Source organism: Bombina bombina, chromosome 5 (genome assembly GCF_027579735.1).
Source record: "Bombina bombina isolate aBomBom1 chromosome 5, aBomBom1.pri, whole genome shotgun sequence".
Classification (NCBI taxonomy): domain Eukaryota; kingdom Metazoa; phylum Chordata; class Amphibia; order Anura; family Bombinatoridae; genus Bombina; species Bombina bombina.
Genome location: NC_069503.1, coordinates 1,092,069,237 through 1,092,088,012, shown reverse-complemented (window position 1 = coordinate 1,092,088,012; position 18,776 = coordinate 1,092,069,237).

The window sequence follows — 18,776 nt, the reverse complement described above, 5'->3', positions numbered from 1 at the left end:
ACTACAATTAAATAAATTCCCTACATTAAATACAATTAAATAAATTAAATAAAATTAGCTAAATTACAAAAACACCCCACTAAATTACAGAAAATAAAAAACAAATTGCAAGATCTTTAAACTAATTACACCTAATCAAAATAAAAAAGCCCACCCAAAATAAAAAAACCCTAGCGTAAACTAAACTAAAAAAAGCCCTTAAAAGGGCCTTTTGCGGGGCATTGCCCCAAAGAAATCAGCTCTTTTACCTGTAAAAAAAAATACAAATAACCCCCCCAACAGTAAAACCCACCACCCACAGAACCAAACCCCCCAAATAAAAGCCTAACTAAAAAAAACATAAGCACCCCATTGTCCTGAAAAGGGTATTTGGATGGGCATTGCCCTTAAAAGGGCATTTAGCTCTATTGCTGCCCAAAGCCCTAACCTAAAAATAAACCCCCCCCAATACACCCTTAAAAAATCCTGACAATAACCCCCGAAGATTCACTTACCGGGAGAAGTCTTCATCCAAGCGGATGAAGCATGTCCTCAATGAAACCAGAAGAATTGGTCCTCCAGACGGGCAGAGGTGGTCCTCCAGACAGGCAGAAGTCTTCATCCAGATGTCATCTTCTATCTTCATCCATCCAGTATGGAGCAGCTCCATCTTCAAGACATCCGGCGCGGAGCATCCTCTTCTTCCGACGTCTTCTTCTGGAATGATGGTACCTTTAAATGAAGTCATCCAAGATGGCGTCCCTTAGATTCCGATTGGCTGATAGAATTCTATCAGCCAATCGGAATTAAGATTGAAAAAATCCTGAACTTCAATCCTATTGGCTGATCCAATCAGCCAATAGGATTGAGCTGGCATTATATTGTCTGTTCCATTCAGCCAATAGAATGCGAGCTATGGATTATTTAGAATATTTTACAGTATGTTTAGTAATTTTTAATATTTTTTATTAATATTTTTTATATTTTATATTAAATATTTCAATAACGCTGAGTTGAACTGTGAGGGATACTGACATCACAAAAACTACTTAAAAGCATTGCAGATCAAATTGATGCAAAAAAAAATCCTCTATATAATAGCCAATTCTAACATCACAAAAAAGAAAGTTTGAAAACATTTTAAAAGGAATAAAAGAAATTCAATGCTTTTAAATAATTAGACATGACCACAGGACAAAATAGTTCCCAAAGGCAATACAGTCGTTATGAATTCCACATGCTGGGCTTAATGGTAGGTAAAAAAATCATACTTAGGCCTCTAGAAATCCTCTCATTTGTGTCTGTAAGATCGATGGAACAGGCATCATTCTACCCAGCGACACTATCGTAACAGAACAGATGTGCAACTATTTTTAAAATTACAAATATTTATATAAATTGTTTTAAAAATGTGTTCCTGTCAAGCTGCTGTTGTAATTATTTTGGCCTCCTTATGCATTTATTAATTGTGTTGGCAGGATACCCACAATAACAGAACTGAAAAATACAGATGAAAATATGTTCAATGACTTTCATAAGGGATCTTGACTTTATGTTAAGGCCTGTCAGCAACCTCATGAACATCTATAAATCTAGCCTATAATATATGTAAAATAGATTCTAGAACGAAGTTGAGGTTTTTTTTTTTTGCAAAACAAATTATAATGCTGTGTTTTTCAGGTCCAGTAATCTATAGCCCAAAAGACCAGTTTTTAACAATTTCCCTTCTTCAACAATATTCAGTAGTTTAACTGCTATTGTCTCAACTGCAATTAACCAGGGAAATAATTAAATCAGGCTTGTTAGGGTTCTTTAAGGGCGGAACTTAGAAACACTGTTGTAATAGATTATAATAGTGACATTTGTTTAAACAGATACGTTCAGTTTAGAAACAGTAAAAACAGATAGTTCATCTATATATCTTGTGGAAAATTTAATTTATATGTGTTTAATACTCTTTTATTTCTTACTTAGAAACTCTTGGCAAAGAAGTAAATTCTCTGTTTAACAAGCTGTTCAATTTTTACAAAGAAGAGTAATAATAATTAAAATAAAAAAAAAACTAACTACTACTATATATATATATTCAGACAGAAAACGCAAAGACAAATTAATTTAATTTATCACTGTTTCCAGAAGTAATTGTTTTTATGCAGTGTGTGCCAGATTGTCTACTTTAACTACAGGTCAAAATATTTTCACACAAAAGCTACTTGCAGAAATGTTAACGTTAATCACAAATCACTGTTTGACATATGAATAAATGATTGACATTTTAAATATCTCAAGATGCCAGTATTGTAAGAAAAAAACATTCCAATATATAACCATCCTAATCTTCTTGTTATATTACTCATGCAAATAATAGAAAATGTTTTATTAGAAAAAAAAAAAGCTTTGATTAGTCAAAGTGTTTAATTTTTACTTCATAAAACCCTGAAGAAGTCTCAATCTATTTGCAGTTATTGCTTATAATGTATCGGAAGCCAGCACTGGTAAATGTGTATTTCCTGTATGTGTGGTTTTCTTTATGAATATTGATAATGCACTTTTGTTTCAACAGCTGTTAGAATTTTTTTTTTAAAAAACTATTAACTGTTCTGTAGATTTTTGGGAATATTAAAATGACATAATAGTTTAGTATCTACCTTTCAAGTTTCAAATTTGATATTTGATAGGGAAAATAACAAAAACAATTGGCTCAATCAATAAAAGGTGAATGTTATAGCTTTAATGAGACATAATACTGTTGTTCTGGTATGTGTCCCTTTGGCTGCTAAGACTTTTTTACATCCCTGTGCTGAAACAATTTAAATTTTTTTTTTTGCTATTTACATTGAATCCATAGTGTATCTGCTGCACCTCTCTGTGAGTCCCTTCACTGGTTCCCCATTCACAGCAGAATTAAATTCAAAATTCTCACCCCGACCTATAAAGCCCTCACCAATGCTGCCCCACCCTACCTGTCCTCACTCATCAACAAATATACTCCAGACCCCCCCTAAGATCCAACAATGCCCTTGCGTCCTCTACCATCACCTCCCCCATGCTAGACTGCAGGATGTCTCTCATGCAGCACCAACCCTCTGGAACTCACTTCCTTGAGCAAATGCAAAGGCATTTGATACAGTTCCACATGAGAGCTTAATACACAAAATTAAGGGGCTGGGAATAGTTGAAAATGTTAGCTCATGGATAAATAACTGAATAAAAGATAGGGAGCAATGAGTAGTAGTAAATGGATTATACTCAGATTGGACAAAGGTAATCAGTGGAATCCCCCAGGGATCAGTACTGGGCCCTGTTCTTTTTAATATTTTTATAAATGACTTGGAGCAAGGATTAAATAGTGACATCTCTATTTTTGCAGATGATACTAAGTTAAGTATGGTCATTATGTGAGCAGGATGAACTTTCGGTACAAATGGATTTGCAAAAATTAGAACTATGGGCAGGTAAATGGAAAATCAGATTTAATACAGGAAAATGCAAGGTTCTACATTTTGGAATTAAAAGTAAGCAGGCAAAAAATTATTTAAATGGGACAAGACTTAGCTAAACAGAGAAGGAAAGGGATTTGGGAGTAGTAATAGATAACAAGCTAAATATGGGTGCACAATGCAGGGCAGGGGCTACAAAGGCTAATTAGATACTAGCATGCATTAAAAGAGGCACTGATTCAAGGGAGGAAAGCATAATTCTGTCACTATATAAATCCCTGGTAAGACCTCACCTTGAGTATGGAGTGCAGTTCTGGGGACCGATCACAAAAAAAGATATAGCAGAACTAGAAAAAGTTCAGAGAAAGGCCACAAAGCTAATAAGGGGAATGGAGAATTTAAGCTATGAGGAGAGGCTAGCCAAACTGGGTCTGTTTTCTCTAGAAAAAAAAGGCGCTTGAGAGGTGGCATGATTACTTTATATAAATATACTCAAGGCCCATATACAGAGATGGCAGAAGCTCTGTTTAGTCCGAAAAAAAATGTTTGTGACAAGAGGTCACAATTTAAGGTTGGAGTAAAGGAGATAGAGGGGCATATTTATCAAAGTGTCAACTGAAAATACGCTTGAATCCCACATGTATTTGTCGTGAGATTGATCCGCCGTAGTTATCAAAGCATCAAGATCAGCAAATGTTGAAATTTGTGACATTATATACGCTCCTGCGATCTCAATCCGACGCAGATCGATGCTTGCATCATTATAGATGTTTCGAATTCAGATTCAACTCTATTTGACCCTTTTTCAAATTTATCAAACATTTAACACGTAAATATATCAAACATTTAACACGTACGCCCGCGTCTATTCTGATGCAGCGTACCTAGTTTTCAATTTGCCACCCTTGAGGCTGCGGATACCATAGAAATCAATGGGAGTCGGAAAACACAGAAAACTTATGTTCGATGCTGCAAGAGAATGAAGTATACTACATAATAAAAGTAAATTAGAAACTCTATTAAAAATGTATACCCTTTCTAAATCAAACAATATTATTGCTCCACATTTGGTGCACTAGTAGATATAGGGATAAAAATGAAAAATAGATTACTAATTATGGATTATGTTACAAATTTGTCCTTCATTACAAAGCAAGGGGACAATATTATTTCTCCAAATTTGTTGAAAGGTTTTGCCCCAAACTTGTCGCACTATTAGATATAGAGATAAAAATGAAATAAATACACAACATAATATAGCTAACTTCCTTTTTATTTTTTGTGAAAACTCTATGTGCACCATGTTTAAGCCATGTAATACAAGTCACACTCTCCACTTCGCTCCAATTTTGACGCAACATTTTTTCGCACCAATTATGATGCAAACTCCTAAACAACCCACACACTAGTGAATTTTTCAACTAATTTTAATTGGAATATGCATAATCACACAATTTATGACATCAACCAATCTGATTCAAATATGCATTTTAAACTATCACTAATGAATCAAATTGCTCAATACTTGTGTCATTGATCACTCATCAGAACTTGTAAGTGCCATTTGTTACATTGTGTATTATACTTTAAAAGTATGTATATGTGAAATTAATATTAAACATAAACATTGATGCTGTATTTTTAACCCCTAATCTGCTGCCCCCAACATCGCCGCCACCTACATTATTCTTATTAACCCCATAATCTTCCTCTCCGGACATCGCCACCACCTACATTATATTTATTAACCCCAAATCTGCTGCCCCAACATCGCCACCACCTACCTACATTTATTAACCCCTAATCTGCTGCCCCCAACATCACCACCACCTACCTACATTTCTTAACCCCTAATCTGCCGTCCCCAATGTCGCCGCCACTATTCTAAATTTATTAACCCTTTAAACCTATGTCTAACCCTAACCATAACACCCCCTAACTAAAATATAATTTAAATAAATCTAAATACAAATTACTATCATTCCCTAAATTCTTCCTATTTAAAACTAAATACTTACCTATAAAATAAACCCTAAGCTAGCTACAATATAACTAATAGTTACATTGTAGCTAGCTTAGGGTTTATTTTTATTTTACAGGCAAGTTTGTATTTATTCTAACTAGGTAGAATAGTTACTAAATAGTTATTAATTTTTTAATAACTACCTAGCTAAAAATAAATACACATTTACCTGTAAAATAAAACCTAACCTAAGTTACAATAACACCTAACACTACACTACAATTAAATAAATTCCCTACTTTAAATACAAATAAATAAATTAAATAAAATTAGCTAAATTACCAAAAAAACAAACACTAAATTACAGAAAATAAAAAACAAATTACAAGATCTTTAAACTAATTACACCAAATAAAAATAAAAAAGCCCACCAAAAATAAAAAAACCCTAGCCTAAACTAAACTACCAATAGCCCTTAAAAGGACCTTTTGAGGGGCATTGCCCCAAAGAAATCAGCTCTTTTACCTGAAAAAAAAATACAAACAACCCCCCCAACAGTAAAAACCACCACCCACACAACCAACCCCCCAAATAAAAGCCTAACTAAAAAAAACTAAGCTCCCCATTGCCCTGAAAGGGGGATTTGGATGGGTATTACCCTTAAAAAGGCATTTAGCTCTATTGCTGCCCAAAGCCCTAGCCTAAAAAATAAACCCACCCAATACACCCTTAAAAAATCCTAACACTAACCCCCGAAGATTCACTTACCGGGAGAAATCTTCATCCAAGAGGCAAGATGTCCTCAACGAAGCCGGCAGAAGTAGTCCTCCAGATGGGCAGAAGTGGTCCTCCAGATGGGCAGAAGTCTTTATCCAGACTGCATCTTCTATCTTCATCCTTCCGACATGGAGAGGCTCCATCTTCAAGACATCCGGCACGGAGCATCCTCTTCAATCGACGGCTTCTTTGGAATGAATGTTTCTTTAAGTGATGTCATCCAAGATGGAGTCCCTTAGATTCCAATTGGCTGATAGAATTCTATAAGCCAATCAGAATTAGGTAGAAAAAATCCTATTGGCTGATGCAATCAGCCAATAGGATTGAACTTCAATCCTATTGGCTCATCCAATCTGTCAATAGGATTGAGCTTGCATTCTATTGGCTGATTGGAACAGCCAATAGAATGCCAGCTCAATCCTATTGGCTGATTGCATCAGACAATAGGAATTTTTCTACCTTAATTTTGATTTGCTGACTCTATCAGTCAATCGGAATCTAAGGGACACCATCCTGGATGACGTCACTTAAAGAAACATTCATTCCGAAGAAGCCGTCAATTGAAGAGGATGCTCCTCGCCCAGATGTCTTGGAGATGGAGCCGCTCCGTGTCGGAAGGATGAAGATTGAAGATGCCATCTGGATGAAGACTTTTGCCCATCTGGTGGACCACTTCTGCCCCTCTGAAGGACCACTTCTGCCGGCTTTGTTGAGGACATCTTGCCACTTGGATGAAGCCTTCTCCCGGTAAGTGAATCTTCGGGGGTTAGTGTTAGGATTTTTTAAGGGTGTATTGGGTGGGTTTATTTTTTAGGTTAGGGCTTTGGGCAGCAATAGAGCTAAATGCCCTTTTAAGGGCAATGCCCATCCAAATGTCCTTTTCAGGGCAATAGGGAGCTTAGGTTTTTTTAGTTAGGCTTTTATTTGGGGGGTTGGTTGTGTGGGTGGTGGGTTTTACTGTTGGGGGGTTGTTTGTAATTTTTTTTACAGGTAAAAGAGCTGATTTCTTTGGGGCAATGCCCTACAAAAGGCCCTTTTTAGGGCTATTGGTAGTTTAGTTTAGGCTAGGTTTTTTTTTTTTGGGGTGGGCTTTTTTATTTTGATAGGGCTATTAGATTAGGTGTAATTAGTTTAAATATCTTGTAATTTGTTTTTTATTTTCTGTAATTTAGTGTGGTTTTTTTTTGGTAATTTAGCAAATTTTATTGAATTTAGTTAATTGTATTTAATTTAGGGAATATATTTAAATGTAGTGTAGTGTTAGGTGTTAGTGTAACTTAGGTTTATTTTATTTTACAGGTACATTTTACAGGTACATTTGTATTTTTTTTTTAAATTGTTTTTATTGGTTTTCTGTACAGTGTTGACATATTTGAAGTTTGACAGATAGTTTATCAAATAACACATGGGTTCGTTACATTTGTTGTCTCTTTATAAAAAGAATAATAATTAACAGACATTTTTCCCTTGCATCTTCTATGCTTCAATTTGAATTCGTACTATAGTCTTTTTGAGCCTTAGCTCCAAGTGTTTCAAAGTCTTTGCTGTTTACTAGGAGCATTTCTTAGAAAAGGTGGATGCATTTGGGTTGATACCTTTTACAGGACAAATGTCACAAAACTATCAAGAGGTTATATAAACCATATAAACCATTTTTAACAATTCAACAGTAACCTTAATAACAAAAAGGAAAAAAAAAAAACAACTAATAAACGTTACACAAAAGTACAAAAAAAAAGTACACAAGTAGGTTCTCAAGATCAATGCAGGTAAATTATAAGCATATTAGTGCTGAGTTGGGTTCGAGGGGTAATATGCAGAATACCATATAAGTAATTGTGAGACTATTTGTCCAGTCTAGTTGTTGTATCTTTTGTGGCTACACATATGCAACGTCACCTATCATTAAGTGTTTAGTGCACCTGAATCTATCGATTTCATTATTGTTTCCCAATATAATTTTATATCTAAAAACATATTTAATTGGCCTTTCCTATAATACCCATATTGCTCCAATGGTAAGGTGTCTTTTATTTTTTTAATCCAGTGTTGGATTGATGGAATTTGTGTTGACTTCCAGTTTAGTGCTATTAGTGCCTTGGCACTATTCAGACATATTTGTATTAAATGTTGACGTATTTTACATCAACAGTTCGGTGGATGATTCAAAAGGGCCACTATTGGTGTTAAAGTGAATTCTGTGCCCCCTAGTATTTGTAATGCTTGTTCAACCGATTTCCAGAAGGGGGTAAGTTTAGGGCAACGCCACCATATGTGCGCCATGGTCCCTGTTTAATTTGTATTTATTTTAGCTAGATAGTTATTAAATAGTTAATAACTATTTAGTAACTATTCTACCTAGTTAAAATAAATACAAACTTGCCTGTAAAATAAAAATAAACCCTAATCTAGATACAATGTAACTATTATTTATATTGTAGCTATCTTAGGATTTATTTTATAGGTAAGTATTTAGTTTTAAATAGGAGTAATTTAGGGAATGATAGTAATTTGTATTTAGATTTTTTAAATTATATTTAAGTTAGGGGGTGTTAGGGTTAGGGTTAGACTTAGGTTTAGGGTTTAATAAATTTAGAATAGTGGCGGCGACGTTGGGGACGGCAGATTAGAGGTTAATAAATGTAGGTAAGGTGGTGGCAACATTGGGGGCAGATTAGGGGTTAATAAATATAATGTAGGTGTCGGCGATGTTGGGGGTAGATTAGGGGTTAATAAGTATAATTTAGGTGGCTGCAATGTCCGGAGCGGCAGATTAGGGGTTAATAAGTATAATGAAGGTGTCAGCGATGTCGGGGCAGCAGATTAGGGGTTAATAAGTGTAAGATTAGGGGTGTTTAGGCTCAGGGTTCATGTTAGGGTGTTAGGTGTAAACATAAAATGTGTTTCCCCATAGGAATTTATGGGGCTGCTTTACTGAGCTTTATGCTGCTTTTTTGCAGGTATTTTTCTCAGCTGGCTCTCCCCATTGATGTCTATGGGGAAATCGTGCATGAGCACGTATAACCAGCTCACCGCTCACTTAAGCAGCGCTGGTATTGGAGTGCGGTATGGAGCTCAATTTTGCTCTACGCTCACTTCTTGTCTTTTAATGCCGGGTTTGTAAAAAACCCGTAATACCAGCGCTGCAGGTAAGTGAGTAGTGAGAAAAAAACTGAACGTTAGCACCGCACCCCTCATAACACAAGACTAATAATCTACCCGCTAGATTGCAAACAAATACATATGATACCCTGATGACATGCTATATTCGCAATTATTCCTGCTCAGAATAATAATACATATATACATATAGTGGTATAAATAAACACAGAGCTATGACAGACAACATTGTTTAGAACAAAAGAAGGAACTTAGGGACATGTAAATATGTTTGCAAAAGATTTCTGACATAACACACACACATATATATATACGTATATACAGTATATATATATATATATATATATATATATATATATATACGTATATACAGTATATATATATTTATATATATATATATATATATATATATATATATATATATATACTATATACACACAAGTATGTGCAAAGATCTATGTACAAATTCTAGCATTAATAAAAATTTATAATAAAAAAAAAACTTGAGATATAAGCATATCATGACTTCTGGAAATACAAATACACATTAATTTATGTGAAAGTATCATATAACAGATTTTTTTAAAAATAACTTTCTATGGCCTAGATTTGGAGTTTGGCGGTAGCCGTGAAAACCAGCGTTAGAGGCTCCTAACGCTGGTTTTAGGCTACCTCCGGTATTTGGAGTCAGTCAAAAAAGGGTCTAACGCTCACTTTTCAGCCGCGACTTTTCCATACCGCAGATCCCCTTACGTCAATTGCGTATCCTATCTTTTCAATGGGATTTTTCTAACTCCGGTATTTAGAGTCGTGTCTGAAGTGAGCGTTAGAAATCTAACGACAAAACTCCAGCCGCAGAAAAAAGTCAGTAGTTAAGAGCTTTCTGGGCTAACGCCGGTTCATAAAGCTCTTAACTACTGTACTCTAAAGTACACTAACACCCATAAACTACCTATGTACCCCTAAACCGAGGTCCCCCCACATCACCGCCACTCGATTAAATTTTTTTAACCCTTAATCTGCCGACCGCCACCTACGTTATACTTATGTACCCCTAATCTGCTGCCCCTAACACCGCCGACCCCTATATTATATTTATTAACCCATAATCTGCCCCCCACAACGTCGCAGCCAGCTACCTACAATAATTAACCCCTAATCTGCCGACTGCAAAGCGCCGCCACCTACATTATAGCTATGTACCCATAATCTGCTGCCCCTAACACCGCCGACCCCTATATTATATTTATTAACCCCTAATCTGCCCCCCTCAACGTCGCCTCCACCTGCCTACACTTATTAACCCCTAATCTGCCAAGCGGATCTCACCGCTACTATAATAAAGTTATTAATCCCTAATCCGCCTCACTCCCGCCTCAATAACCCTATAATAAAAAGTATTAACCCCTAATCTGCCCTCCCTAACATCGCCAACACCTAACTTCAATTATTAACCCCTAATCTGCCGACTGGAGCTCACCGCTATTCTAATAAATGTATTAACCCCTAAAGCTAAGTCTAACCCTAACACTAACACCCCCTAAATTAAATATAATTTAAATCTAACGAAATTAATTAACTCTTATTAAATAAATTATTCCTATTTAAAGCTAAATACTTACCTGTAAAATAAATCCTAATATAGCTACAATATAAATTATAATTATATTATAGGTATTTTAGGATTAATATTTATTTTACAGGTAACTTTGTATTTATTTTAACCAGGTACAATAGCTATTAAATAGTTAAGAACTATTTAATAGCTAAAATAGTTAAAATAATTACAAAATTACCTGTAAAATAAATCCTAACCTAAGTTACAATTAAACCTAACACTACACTATCAATAAATTAATTAAATAAAATACCTACAATTACCTACAATTAAACCTAACACTACACTATCAATAAATTAATTAAATACAATACCTACAAATAACTACAATGAAATAAACTAACTAAAGTACAAAAAATAAAAAAGAACTAAGTTACAAAAAATAAAAAAATATTTACAAACATAAGAAAAATATTACAACAATTTTAAACTAATTACACCTACTCTAAGCCCCCTAATAAAATAACAAAGCCCCCCAAAATAAAAAAATGCCCTACCCTATTCTAAATTACTAAAGTTCAAAGCTCTTTTACCTTACCAGCCCTGAAAAGGGCCCTTTGCGGGGCATGCCCCAAGAAGTTCAGCTCTTTTGCCTGTAAAAAAAAAACATACAATACCCCCCCAACATTACAACCCACCACCCACATACCCCTAATCTAACCCAAACCCCCCTTAAATAAACCTAACACTAAGCCCCTGAAGATCTCCCTACCTTGAGTCGTCTTCACCCAGCCGAGCCAAATTCTTCATCCAAGCGGAGCAAGAAGAGGTCCTCCATCCGGTGGAAGTCTTCATCCAAGCGGGGCAGAAGAGGTCTTCCATCCGATTGAAGTCTTCATCCAAGCGGGATCTTCTATCGTCATCCATCCGGAGCGGAGTGGCAGGATCCTGAAGACCTCCAACGCGGAACATCCATCCTGGCCGACGACTGAACGACGAATGGCGGTTCCTTTAAATGACGTCATCCAAGATGGCGTCTCTCGAATTCCGATTGGCTGATAGGATTCTATCAGCCAATCGGAATGAAGGTAGGAATATTCTGATTGGCTAATGGAAGCAGCCAATCAGAATCAAGTTCAATCCGATTGGCTCCTGACCTTGCAGGAGGTGGGGACTGCAAAGGTGAGAATGATATTAGTGAGGAGATAGATGAGGGTAACTGTTAGTTAAGTAATATATATACATACATACTAGAGGCTGCTTCAGAATAAAAAAAAAATATGAAAAAAAGAATGCAAAGAAGACCAAGTAGCTGCCTTGCAAATTTGATCAACTGAAGAATGAGCAGTAAGGCTGATCTGTCTCCAAATAAGCTTTGAGAATAAAAGTTTTAACCAAGAAGCTAAAGAAACAGCAGAAGCATTCTGACCCTTCCTAGGGCAAGAAAAAAGAACAAATAAACTGGAAGTTTGTCTAAAATCCTTAGTTGCATCAAGGAAATATTTAAATGCCCTAACAACATCCATGTTTAAGATTAGGAAACAAAGAAGTAGCAAGAATCTCTCTGCTAAAGTTGCCTGAAGAACCCACCTTAAGGAAAAAAAAAAATACGTCCATAAAACAGCCTTATCCTGATGAAAAACTAGATAAGGAAGTTAACTAGAAAGATCAGATAACACAGATTTTGTTCTAGCAGAAGAAATAGCTAAAATAAATAACACTTTCTAAGAAAGTAAAGGGACAGTCTAACATAGAATTGTTATTGTTTTAACAGATAGATAATCCCTTTATTACCCATTCCCCAGTTTTGCATAACCAACACAGTTATATTATTATACTTTTTACCTCTGTGATTACCTTGTATCTAGGAACCTTCTTCCAGCCCCTTGATCACTTGACTGTGACTGTTTATTGTCTATTGTCTTGCAGTTAGCATTGTGTTGTGCTAAATCTTAAATAACCCCCTGTGCCTGAACACAGTGTTATCTATTTGGCCCATGTGTACTTTCTGTCTCTTTGTGTTAAAAAGAGATTTAAAAAGCATGTGATAAGAGGCAGTCCTCAAAGGCTTAGAAATTAGCATATGAGCCTACCTACGTTTAGTTTAAACTAAGAATGCCAAGAGAAAAAAGCAAATTTGATGATACAAGTAAATTGGAAAGTTGATTAAAATTAAAAGTTCTATCTGTGTAATGAAAGTTTAATTTATACTAGACTGTCCCTTTAATGTCCAGTTATGCCTTTGTTCAAAAGGAGTAGCCTGCAACACCCTTACCACTAGGTTAAGATTCCATGGAAGAGAAATAGGCTTTATAAAAGGTTTAATATGAACCAGAGCCTGAACAAAACTTTGAACATCAGGAAGATTAGCAATCTTTCTGTAGAACAAAACTGAAAGTGCAGAAATCTGCCTCTTCAAAGAACTGGCAGATAGGCCCTTATCAAGACCAGCCTACAAAAAACTGCAGAATAATAGGAATGCCAGGAAAAAACATGATTTATAAACCTTCCAGACCTTGTGATAGATTTTCCTAGTTACAGGTTTACGTGCCTAAATCGAGTTCAGAAACTTTAGATCCAAAAGGAAAAACAGATCTTGAGATAGGCGGTCTGACCACAGAGGAAGAGGCCAAGAAGACTTACATAAATCACGATAAACTTTTTTTTTCTTTCAAGAGGGACCATGACTAAAAAAGCCAGAGGAACCGCTTGAAGTTCTGAAACATGAACTGTAACCTTACTTCTAGAGGACACCAAACTCCTTGCGCTCTTCGAGAAAATCTCTAACCACTGATTGCGCCTAAACAGATAAAGGGGTCACAAAAAGATTACCTCTACACAGTGAGCTACTGATGGATTCCATGACAGACACCCCTTCTGAAGTTTATTTTGCATGATTCCACCAGCAATAAACACATTAGGATAGAATCCTAATGTCTCCTAGAAAAGACACCCTTTAAGCTGGATATGTACATAGCCAAAAGACCGTAAATAAGAAGCTTGCACTAAAATAACAACCTAATAAGGGACAATTAAGATTCCCTGAACTCTGATTACCATAAACAATGCTCCTAGTGCCCTATCAAAAAAGTAAGGGGTTGCATTTAAACCAAACAGAAAGATGACAACTAACAGTGTATGTCTAAGAATACCAACAATAGTAATCAAAAGATAATCTTTGTGGATAAGGATGTGCAGGTATAGGTCCTAATGCAAATTGCTTCCAATTAGAGACCAAGTACAATTATAATTTTGTCTTGAATTATTAAGCCTAAAATAGACTGAAAATCCTTTTTTTCTTTTCTTTGGCATAAAGATTTTCATTCAGCCCTGAGTAGGGTTGCCACCTGTCCCTTAAAATACAGAACTCTTATAAGTTACACATGCTGCAGGGTGTGCAGGGAGGAATATGAATAGTGCTGTCCAGAAACACAATACATGTTCCTCCCTGTACACCCTGCAGCATGTGTAACTCATAAGTGTCCAGGAAAACATGGCCAAGGTGGCAACCCTAGCCCTGAGACAAATAGAGCAACAACCGATACCATATCTTTCAGCCCTGGACACAATAGATAAGAGCAGCCACTTTTACAAGAGCCCCCTTTTTTAAAAAAAAAAAAAAAAAAAAACAGCCATAGCTGGATTTAAACCTTTAACCTTTTGCTTTCATACATTCCTGCATCATGTGACTCTTCCCAAAGAGGGAGATTAAAAGTAAAACCTCAGCGCCTAATGGTAACCTCTACGCCTAGGGAGGGGGACTCCTAGCTAGTGCCCAATGATAGAAACAGGAAAAGAAAAGATAAAATCCCAGGCGCCTACCCTAAGGAGGCTAGGTGTTAGTAAAATTGGATGGAGAGATTAATTGGTCTAAAATGTGTTTTAATACATAGATTAGATGATTAAAAACTTGAATAGATGCAGATAAATTAAATAAATGCAGATAAATTAAAACAAATATGAACACATTAAATACAAAAACTTCATGGATCCATGATAAATTACATATAAAATCTATATAAAAAGGGTTAAAAATCAAGAATAAGTAGTGGATAAAGTCTTAGGTAATTATGTGTGGTTTAGCAGCAAGATGTTCCACATATAAAATCCAAAACAATTGCAAACAATCCTAGTAAAACATTTCAGGTGAGGCGGTGTAAAAATCAAAGTGGAAAAAAACTGCAGTGAAAAATCCAAAAGAATATAAAAGATATAAAAAATGTGAATAATGCCTTTTCAATGTTATCCAAAGTGGGAATATGAGAAGTCTCTAGTCCTATTTCAATAATATAATCCAGTGACTGAGGATCTCAAAAAGCCGGTGATTTAAAATAATGTCAAAACATGTGCGGATGCTGCAAATTTAAGTGTAGAAATGTCACAAAAAAATAACAGAAAATAATGTTGCAGCAATACAAAAATACAAAAAATAGTGAAAAAAGTGTTTGAAAAGTCTGTTGAAAAAAAGGTTTACTGAAAAAATATAAGTTGAAAGAAATTTTGTGATGATAGTACTCCTAATGTTCTTCAAACGTGTATAACTTCAAATTAAATCTTCAAATCAGAGGTGAAAAAATACTTAATAAAAAATGAAACAAAAACACACGAACAATGACCTGTGAAAAAAACAGAAAACACAATATAGTGTAGATGGTCCTAGAAATGTAGCAAATAATAGAATAAGGCTTACCAGTGCTGGTCAATGCGTTTCGGCCTGTATAAGGCCTTTATCAAGACTGGTTTGGGATGGCAAATGGTAGCCTTATATAGGGTGCTTGACCGGATGTAGTTTAATACCTACTTCCGGTTTGGTGAAATTAATTACTTTAGCCAAATGGTTTAAATCATAATCTTATTATGTATAGTTAGGTACGTTGTTTCCCCAACCTGATGCTTAAAATCAAGTACTTTTTCCTTTCAGTTTTAGCCTTCAATTCTCCTTCCTAGTACCTCTGTGAGTTCCGTGACGTCACTTCCGGTCTAGGTAATTTATGCGATCGGTCGGTATCGATCTAGGGATCAAATTGTGTAATCTAATATCAGGTGGTGAAAAAGTTGGGGCGGATATTTGTCCTACATGGTACTACTTAGTTCCTTGCTATTTCTATTTTTTCTTTTTTCAATTTTCAACTAGGTCCGTAAACAGACCGACCTGATTGGTCGTGACGTCACGGCCTCGAGTGAGCGCCTTGGATTGGCTCTAAAAGGTGTGTGTCAGTTATCCTATTTTCTGATAGGTGTATAGTCGGGCTGTGTTGATTGGATCTAAAAGATGTGTGTCAGTTATCCTACTTTCTGATAGGTGTATAGTCGGACTGTGTTATTTATAGGTGTGTGGGTGCCTGATCGTTCTAATTGGGTATAAAGGATTGTATCTTATCGTTGTGAACCCTGTACTTATTTGTTATATTATATAGTATAACGTATTATTTTATTTTTCAAATAAAGATCTTTATGTATAGAGTGTCAATTGCGGCTGTATGACTGTCGTGTTGGTTTATTCACTATAAGGTTTGTGAGAATTTTAATAACGTCAATAGTGGTGTATTGTCTTTCAGTGGGTGGTTTGTAATGAACCACCTTGTTGGAAATATTTGGGAATGGACAATGACTTTTTCAATAAATATGGGAGGTGGAACTTTATGTTTAGAGTGTCAATTACGGCTGTATGATTGCCGTGTTAGTTTATTTACTATAAGGTTTGTGAGATTTTAGTAACGTCAATAGTGGTGTATTGTCTTTCAGTCGGTGGTTTGTAATGAACCACCTTGTTGGATATATTTGGGAATGGACGATGACTTTTTCAATAAGTATGGGAGGTGAAACTTAGTTTTCTAACTTGACTGTATGAATGACTGAGTGTCAGTGAATTGGAGACCAGAATAATAGGGGTTGAGCTTAGATGAATTAGAGACCGGAATAGTATGAGTTGGACTTTCTGCTATTTTGATTAGAAAAGCCTACTGTAATGTAGATCTTCTTTATATATAATGGTGAATGTTTTTTTGAAAAACTTTTTTGCTTTTGGCTTTTGTTACTTTTTAAGGGAATTCAAAGAGCTAAGAATTTTTGAGATAGTCTTCCTAAAAGGGTTCTTTTCTACAGAATATCTTTTCCTCCTTTTTTCGTCAGTACCATTTGTTTGTTGCAACCTAATTAGATATGGGTTATCTTACTTTTTCTTTTCTAATTGTTTAATTTCATAGAGGAAACTACAAGTGCTAATTGACTTATAAAGTTTCGGTTTATATATGTGTATTTTTAAAACACAGATAGTGAGTTACTTATGAGGAAACTCAAGTGTGGGGTTGATATATATTATTATCTACCTCATTTGTGTGGGCTTTTGGAATTTGGGGATCTAATACGTAATCTAAAAGATTAGGAGTGGAACTGTGATATTCTTGTTTATATACCTGACTCAGAACTAACTTTGTTCTTATTCGTCGTTTAGCTTCTGGCTTATGTTTGATGTTGCTTGTCAGAGCTTAAAGTTTGATTTGAGAGAAAGACTTCTTTGTTGAAGGAGCTTTAATTTGAAGATTCTTTTCTATGTTTGGAATGTCTAGTATAGTTAGACCATATTGAAAAGGTGCGATAAGTCCTCTTTGTTATTAAGGCCTCTTGGGTGCAGACAGTCTAGGTTGAAGATCCACCTGGATTCAGCTGTGAGGAGTCTTTTTTCATAATTTCCTCCTCTCCAATCCTTTTTGATCTTTTGTATTCCTAGAAAGGTAAGGTCTTTGGTGTTACCTTTGTGTTTCTCTGCAAAATGTTTATATAGGGCTGTGTCTGAATTTGATTTTTCAATGAGTAGCAGATGTTCTCGCATTCTGTCCTTCAAGGATCTGGAAGTCTGGCCCACATATTGTAGGCCACAGGAACATTGAAGCATATAAATGATGCCTTTGTCTTGGCATCTGATTAGGTCCTTGATTTTGTATGTTTCCTTAGTATTGTGGCAAATGAACGATGTTCCTTTTATGCCATGTTTGCAGGACTTACATGATAAGCAGGGAAAAAACCCTTTTATTTCTTTCCCAAACACATTAGTTACTCCAGAGATCTTTTTCTTGGGTATACTTGGGGCTAGTTTATTTTTCAAGTTTTTGGTTTTTCTATAGATGAACTTAGGTTGAGTAGGAAGATCTTCGCCTATTAGATCATCATCTTTTAGTATGCCCCAGTGTTTTTTGAATATCTTTTCAATGATATTCTTGTTATCACTATACTCTGTGATCATCGGTACATCTAGTACCTTTTCTTTCGTTGCTGTTTTAGGTTTCTTATATTTTGTGAGTGCAGATCTGTCGATCATCCTGACTTCTTGGATTTTCTGATCCAGCTCCATCTCATTGTACCCTCTCTCAAGAAATTTGGATTTTATTGTTTTTGCCTGTTCTTCCCATTTATCTGTAGTAGAGCAATTTTTTCTCATTCTCAACAGTTGACTTTTTGGAATGTTATTTTTCCAATTAGAATGGTGGCAACTCATCATATGTATATAGTTGTTGCTGTCGACTTGTTTAAAGTATGTTGAGGTTTCTAATTTACCATTCTTCACTTCGATTTTCAAGTCAAGGAAGATTATTTCTGTCAGGCTAGTAATATATGTGAAATGTAAATTATTCTCATTTTTATTCATAATTTCAAAAGTGAAATCAAGATCCGATTGCGTCCCCTTCCAAACTATTAGTATATCGTCGATGTAACGACGATAGAGGACCAGGTCCGCGCTAGCTGGGCAAGATTCCCAAAAGATATGCTCCCATTTACCCATATATAGGTTAGCATAGCTAGGCGCGAACCTGGTCCCCATTGCCGTTCCGCAAATTTGTTGATAATATTGCCCGTTATTACAGAAATAGTTGTGGTGTAGTATATACTGAATACTGTCCAAGATGAACTTCCTTTGTTCTTCTAGCATCTCGTTATCCTT